At 43.7% G+C, this 7,500-nt stretch overlaps 1 pseudogene across 1 annotated transcript in view; it reads right to left on the reverse strand.

Annotated features, from left to right (window-relative positions):
- The window catches only part of LOC143288886 (uncharacterized), a 26,758-nt pseudogene that overhangs the window by 5,503 nt on the left and 13,755 nt on the right, over positions 1-7,500 (reverse strand). Inside the window, exons 7-8 of the transcript XR_013056148.1 lie at positions 3,942-4,063; positions 2,559-2,678 (exon numbers count right to left, since the gene is read on the reverse strand). The product of XR_013056148.1 is annotated as an uncharacterized LOC143288886 (transcript). The remainder of the gene's footprint in view (positions 1-2,558; positions 2,679-3,941; positions 4,064-7,500) is intronic.

Here is a 7,500-nt window from a genome sequence, read left to right on the forward strand (position 1 = left end):
ACATTAATTACAATGTTGAACTCACTGAATGGTGTGAAGCTAGGCTACACTGAGCATGGGGCAGGATGGGAAAGGATGATACTGAAATACAATTCTTCATACGGTGTTTGAACTGCTTTGCACAGCGCTTGTTTTTCTTCACTGTCATTTATTCAAAGTGATCAGGTTTCGGCAACGTGTTGTGTCTTGGGAAAAAGGAACTTTCATCAGATTTTCCTCACTCCGTCTCAGTTGTGAATGGGTACCCGACTTAGGCTGGTGAAGGGTTAATCAAAACGACAGAAGGAAAGAACTGGGCCACGCCTTGATAAGCTGAGCTCCAGACACAGTGGATGAGGACTCTCTGTCTCGATGTATGTGAAAGGTCTTGGGGCTTCTAGCATTTTGAACCTAACGTTCGTTAAAAAAGATTGCACATAAGCAGTTCGTAAATGCCATACTCTGTCAGACTCGTTTTATCAAATCTGGTGGTTGTGGTATGCGTGCACTTGGTCATCTCATACTTCTCCCCTGCTCCCCCCCCCCTGCCCCCCGCCCTCCCCGCACCCCGACATACAGATGCACTCACGCACGCGCGCGCGCGCTCGCGCACACACACACACCAAATGATAATGAACGCGTATGTACGTGGATTTTGTTTTTTTCTTTTCTTTTTTTTTTTTTTTTAGGTATAGTGTATGTCGAAGTCAAAATTAGAATATTTCGACTTCGACATACACTACGTTCAAGTGGTATGCATATACATACGTACTCATTCACGCATTTAGACACACAAGATCATATATATCTTCATCACACTGTCTACCGCCCCCCTCCACCCTTGACACTCACCTCCGCCCCCCACCCCTCCCTCCACCACAAACTTCCTCCATCCCACAAACATCACGTATGCATAACTTCCTCCTCGACTGCCCTGCTTTGATCATCACACGAACAATCGAACCGAATCTATGCACTGGATTTTATTTTCGTCTCCAACCGACCATACTTTTCTTTACTGATGTAAACTTTTTAACATTCCCATTTACCCCCACGCCCCCCCCCCCCGCCCCCCCCCGGGGTATGATGAAATAAACATGTCCGGCTTGTCTTGCTGAAGCAGGATCACACGTTGATTGGACAACGCCCCGGTAGCCATTGCACTAAAACGTTAAGGCGTTGGCGTCATCAATTTTGGGTTGGTGGTTTTATGTGGGGTGGTGGGGGTGGAGGTGGAGAATGGGGTGCGGCTCTGCATGGGGTCTGGGAGTGGTGTTGATGTTGGTGTAACTATGACTCATTCTGACACAAGGAGGAAGGCGGCAGAATGGTTAAGACACTCATCTGCCAACACAGAATCCGTGAGGATCTGGGTTTGAATCCCGGCTGCTCTTACCTTTTCTTCCAAGTTTGACTGGAAAATTGACGGGTGCCATAGCCGAATGGTTAAAGCGTTGGACTGTCAATCTGAGGGTCCCGGGTTCGAATCACGGTGACGGCGCCTGGTGGGTAAAGGGTGGAGATTTTTACGATCTCCCAGGTCAACATATGTGCAGACCTGCTAGTGCCTGAACCCCCTTCGTGTGTATATGCAAGCAGAAGATCAAATACGCACGTTAAAGATCCTGTAATCCATGTCAGCGTTCGGTGGGTTATGGAAACAAGAACATATCCAGCATGCACACCCCCGAAAACGGAGTATGGCTGCCTACATGGCGGGGTAAAAACGGCCATACACGTAAAAGCCCACTCGTGTGCATACGAGTGAACGCAGAAGAAGAAGAAGAAGACTGGAAAATCGAACTGAATTTCGTTCGATTGAGACTATAAACCGTGGTTGGCGCGCTGGAAAAGAACCCACGGAAACGAGAGTGTTGTCCTTTGGCAAAATTCTGTAAAAGAAATCCACTCTGATAGGTACACAGATACATATACATGCATGCACTCAAGGCCTCAGCCGTAGCTGTTGGAGATCCGAGCGATGCGCACTGACATGTTGTACTGCACAACCACAATAGTGACAGTGTCAGAATTTATAATCACACGTGTCATCCTGCCTAGCAGATGCGGTGTAGCGAAAAAGGATTTATCCTCTTCTTCTTCTTCGTTCGTGGGCTGCAACTCCCACGTTCACTCGTGTGTACACAAGCGGGCTTTTACGTGCATGACCGTTTTTACCCCGCCACGTAGGCAGCCATACTCCGTTTTCGGGGATGTGCATGCTGGGTATGTTCTTGTTTCCATAATCCACCGAACGCTGACATGGATTACAGGATCTTTAACGTGCCTATTTGATATTCTGCTTGCGTATACACACGAAAGGGGTTCAAGCACTAGCAGGTCTGCACATATGTTGACCTGGGAGATCGGAAAAATCTCCACCCTTCACCCACCAGGCGCCGTTACCGAGATTCGAACCCGGGACCCTCAGATTGAAAGTCCAACGCTTTAACCACTCGGCTATTGCGCCCGTCAAGGATTTATCCGAACGCAGTGACACCTCCTTCACAAACTGAAACTGAAGCTGACACATATTGAAGACAGCACTCAGTCCGGGAGCAGAAGAGGATACCACTCACGTAGATGGGTTTGTTGCTCAGTGCCTGTTTGATGAAGCTGCCCACCACGCCCCCTCCATCCTCCGGCAAACGAGGGCCGTAGCTGTTGGAGATCCGAGCGATGCGCACTGACATGTTGTACTGCACAACAACAATAGTGACAGTGTCAAAATTTATAATCACACGTGTCAAAAGCGTGCATACACAGACTTGTTAATCGGCAAACTACAAAGCTAATGGACAAAAGTGTATTTCATGTATATTTTTTTTTTTAAAAGGAGAGAGAGAGACTTGTTCTGCATAGCCAGAATCATAAATATTGTTTACAACTGTAAACCCCCCCCCACAAAAAACAAAAAAATAACAGCAAAACAACAAATAAATAAACAAAAAACCCGTTATGATACTGTTTTTCCACACGCCTAATACTAATAACAGACAGCAACACTTGTTGAAAAACAAATAATCAACACATTCTCTGATGACAGAAATTGTTGAGAATGATTATGACACTAAAAAATGAAAACACTTTTTTTTTGTCGATTTGTGCTGAATATTCAGTGCTTTAACATGCTTGATCAAACAATGAGAATAAAGCATATCAAAGCATACCGAGTCATCTTTGTATTCCTTTTCTCCAACACCACCCATGTCAGCCCACTTTGGATGTATGTAGAGTGGGAGGGGGAGAGTGTGAGTGGGGGGAGGGTTTTTTGAGAAAGAGTGGTCATGAATGTTTTATGTTACTTGTAATATTTTTCTTTCATGTAAAGCGCCCTGAGCTCTTAGTGAGAAAGGGCGCTATATAAATGTACAGTATTACTATTATTATTATTATGAATAAAATAAAACAGAGCATTTATCTATTTTTAGAACTGGATCAGGCATCAATATGCTGCGTCACCTACAAGGAGCGACAGAGCGTGTTATAGAAAGGGAGATCGCTTGAAGTCTTTTGAGAAAAGGAAGGGACCTAACAGAGAACCCTGTGTTATGCCTTTTTAGGGGGTGTTGGGGAGAGGTTTGCGTTAAAATATTTTTCGTCTGGGCGAGAGGTAAGAGTTAATTAAGCAGCATGAGAGATCGACTGGACAGAATGCACAAATCTACAGTTTCCTACGGAGGACAAGTCATTGACTTCATATCAAATGCTTTTCTGAATTCTGAAAAAAAGAAATAAAGGCACAGAAAGAGAGAGGCAGAGAGAGACAGAGAGAGAGAGAGAGAATGCGCAAATCTACAGTTTTCTAAGGAGGAAAAGTCATGGACCACATCAAATGCTTTTCTGAAGTCTGAAAAAAGACAAAAAGACAGACAGACAGAGAGAGAGAGAGAGAGAGGGGGCGAGATTGACAGAGACAGAGACAGAGACAGTGAGAGACAAATACGGACAAACAGGACCACCTGTTTGTGGTACGAAGCAAACATGGCCTCCGCGGCACGTTTTCCCTCGTCGTAAGAGGCCCTGGTGCCCACAGGGTTGACGTAGCCCCGGTACTCCTCTGTCTGGGGCACCACTTGTGGGTCTGTGATCATCATCATCGTCGTCGTCATCACTATCACCACCATCATCATCATTATCATCATCGTCGTCGTCATCATCATCACCACCACCACCATCATCATCGTCGTCGTCATCACCACCACCACTACCATCATCATCTTCTTCATCACCACCACCACATTCATCACTATCGTCGTCATTATCAATGCAGTTGTCGTCATCGTCCTCATCGAAATCATCAACCGTCGTATATGTGTAGTTATCACCATCATAATCATAATCGTAGTCGTCGTCTTCAAAATCCCCACCGTCATCATCACTACAGCGGCCATCATCACCATCATCATCATTATCAGCGGTATCGTGGCGCTGTTATCATCGTTGTCATCGTCATCATCATCATCACCACCACCACCACCAAATCGACCTCAAAGAAAAAAGTTCACATTTCAAACATGTTTTACTTGCCTCTGATGGACTGTACCCCTTTTAGCGTGCGTGTTTGCTCGCTTGGAGAGAGAGAGAGAGAGAGAGAGAGAGAGAGAGAGAGAGAGAGAGAGAGAGAGAGAGAGAGATTCTGAAATACTTTGAAAGGTCTAGGAAATTCTTTTCAATGAGCAAACCACACACACACACACACACACACACACACACACACACACACACACACACACACACACACACACACACACCGTCAACAGATTTTCACACGATGGCATTCTTTTACAAAATACACCTGCCTGGCAAATAAGCGTTCGTTCACATTCCATTGTGATGTAAAATGCAATCAGATGTTATATAAACATCCCTCCACATGTCACATGGATTGCATAGCGTAGTTTCCCTGTGGGTACAGCTTGATGTCCATCTGTTTCGATCGATAACTTTCGCGTTTTGCGATACGAATCTGATTGAAATATACACAGCTCGCGAAAAAAGATCTGCTGAACTCAACTGAAATGTTTGCTTCTTGTTAATCTCTCGAAAAGTAGAGAGAGAGGAAGAGAGAGAGAGAAAGAGAGAGAGAGAATGAGAGACAGAAAAAGAGAACGGAGGAAGAGATAGAGAGAGAGACAGAGACAGAGAGAGAGAAAAAAAGAGAACGGATGAAGAGAGAGAGAGAGAGAGAGAGAGAAGAGAGAGAGAGAGAGAGAGAGAGAGAGAGAGATAGAGTGAGAAGAAAAAAGACAATGAGAGACAGAAAAAGAGAACGGATGAAGAGAGAGAGACAGAGATAGAAAGAGAGAGAGATAGATAGAGAGAGAGAGCGAGAGAGAGAGAGAGAGAGAGAGAAGAAGAAGAAAAAGACAATGAGAGACAGAAAAAGAGAACGGATGAAGAGAGAGGGACAGAGAGAGACAGAGAAGAAAAAGACAATGAGAGACAGAAAAAGAGAACGGACGGAGAGAGAGAGAGAGAGAGAGAGAGAGACAGACAGACAGACAGACAGACAGACAGACAGAGAGAAGAAAAAGACAATGAGAGACAGAAAAAGAGAACGGACGGAGAGAGAGAGAGAGAGAGAGAGACAGACAGACAGACAGACAGACAGACAGACAGACAGACACAAAGACACAAAGACAGAGAGAAGAAAAAGACAATGAGAGACAGAAAAAGAGAACGGACGGAGAGAGAGAGAGAGAGAGAGAGAGAGAGAGAGAGAGAGAGAGAGAGAAGAAAAAGACAATGAGAGACAGAAAAAGATAACGGATGGAGAGAGAGAGACAGAGAGAGAGAGAGACAGAGAGAGAGAGAGAGAAGAAAAAGACAATGAGAGACAGAAAAAGAGAACGGATGGAGAGAGAGAGAGAGAGAGAGAGAGAGAGACTGACACTGACACTGATTTTATTGCCATTGGCAAAGATACCCTTTTGGCAAGGGGGTTACAAAACATAGTGCCTATAAGCATTGACCAAAATTGTTTGGCTGAAACAGAAACACGTATCCAAAAGCAAACAATCACTAATGAACCAAAATATGCTCATCCACACTCGCACACGCTGACGCACAACCACTCATACATTCACACACATCTACACCAACACACATTTATCATCACGCACTCCCCCCCCCCCCCCCCGCCCCCGCTCTCCCTCGCTCCCCATTGTAGCTTTCGAGACGACCAGCTGGCTACTGTCTAAATCAAGCAAACTTTAATCCCTTATTCCACACTACTCTCCACTGATAACGGAGGGGAAAACTAAATATTGGTATTCTTTCTACGAAAATCACTAGCTTCTGAAATGAATTTAGCGAAAGAAATAATTGCTTCCTCACGTTCAGTTGAGAGTATTGCTATAAGATCTCTTCTTTGTGCAGCTGGTTCACTGAAGAATTTGTATCCTCTGCGAATATCTGCATACGCTGGGCAGTCAAAGACAAAATGCATTTTGTCCTCAATACTATTTGTCCCTGCGCACACTGAACACCTGTTATCGTTGGTTGCTTCAAACCATTTTCTATTAGCATTTAAGCCAAGGGTTCTAGTTCGGAATCTAGCGAGGTTGTATCTGTGCATTTATGTGTAACAATTAACAGATATTTCTCTACCTCCAATGCACTGTTAAATGATAGGAACCACAGGTATTTATCTTTTCCATCCATGCCAACATGCCAGTTTTGTCTATAACAACATAGTAAACGTTCTTTAAATTCAGAAATAAATTGTACTTCGTTGCCGTGACCATTTTCCGTCAGGACTTTCTTCACCAGAGAGACCCAGTTATATCTGCCTGTTTCATGTTGCAATACTAACATTTCATATGCCTGTCTAGCTAATCTAGTCATCGGTAAATTATTAAGTATCAACCAGTATTTAACGGATTTAACGTAAGTTCTTATGTATAAAGGATAACGACCTGTTTCTCCGTAAGTCATTTTATTAGAAGTTTGTAATGGAACGTTCATTATACGCTTCATTGCATAAGTATGAACTTTTCCCATGACAGTATTGTCTAGCAGACCCCAAATTTCCGCTGCGTAGGTTAACATGGGTTCGATTTGAGTATCAAACAGTTTCCAGAACAGTGTTACGTCAACAGATTTTAATTTTTTCATTGTTCTCAAAATTTCGATAACTCCTCTTTTCCCTTTTCTGCACATTTCTGACTAACATTTGTTTAAACTTAATTTTGTTGGAAAATACACCCCAAGGTATCTATAACTATTTGTTACTTTTACTACTGTGTTACCATAAAACCATTTCTCATTTCGTGCTAAGTCCCCGCCCTTCCGAAAAACCATGGCATTCGTTTTGCTCAACTTGACTGTCAGCTGTAACCTGTCAGCTTCCTGTTTTAGTATATTCAGTTGAATCTGTAGACCAATAGGTGTGTCTGCAAGTAGAATGACATCATCAGCAAACAGCATAAAAAACAATTCAACAAAACCTGGTAACATCTGATTGCCATGTTTACCTTTCTTTGATATCTCTATAGCAAGCTCGTTGATAAAGAATGA

The sequence above is a fragment of the Babylonia areolata genome, chromosome 13 (assembly GCF_041734735.1).
Source record: "Babylonia areolata isolate BAREFJ2019XMU chromosome 13, ASM4173473v1, whole genome shotgun sequence".
Lineage (NCBI taxonomy): Eukaryota > Metazoa > Mollusca > Gastropoda > Neogastropoda > Buccinidae > Babylonia > Babylonia areolata.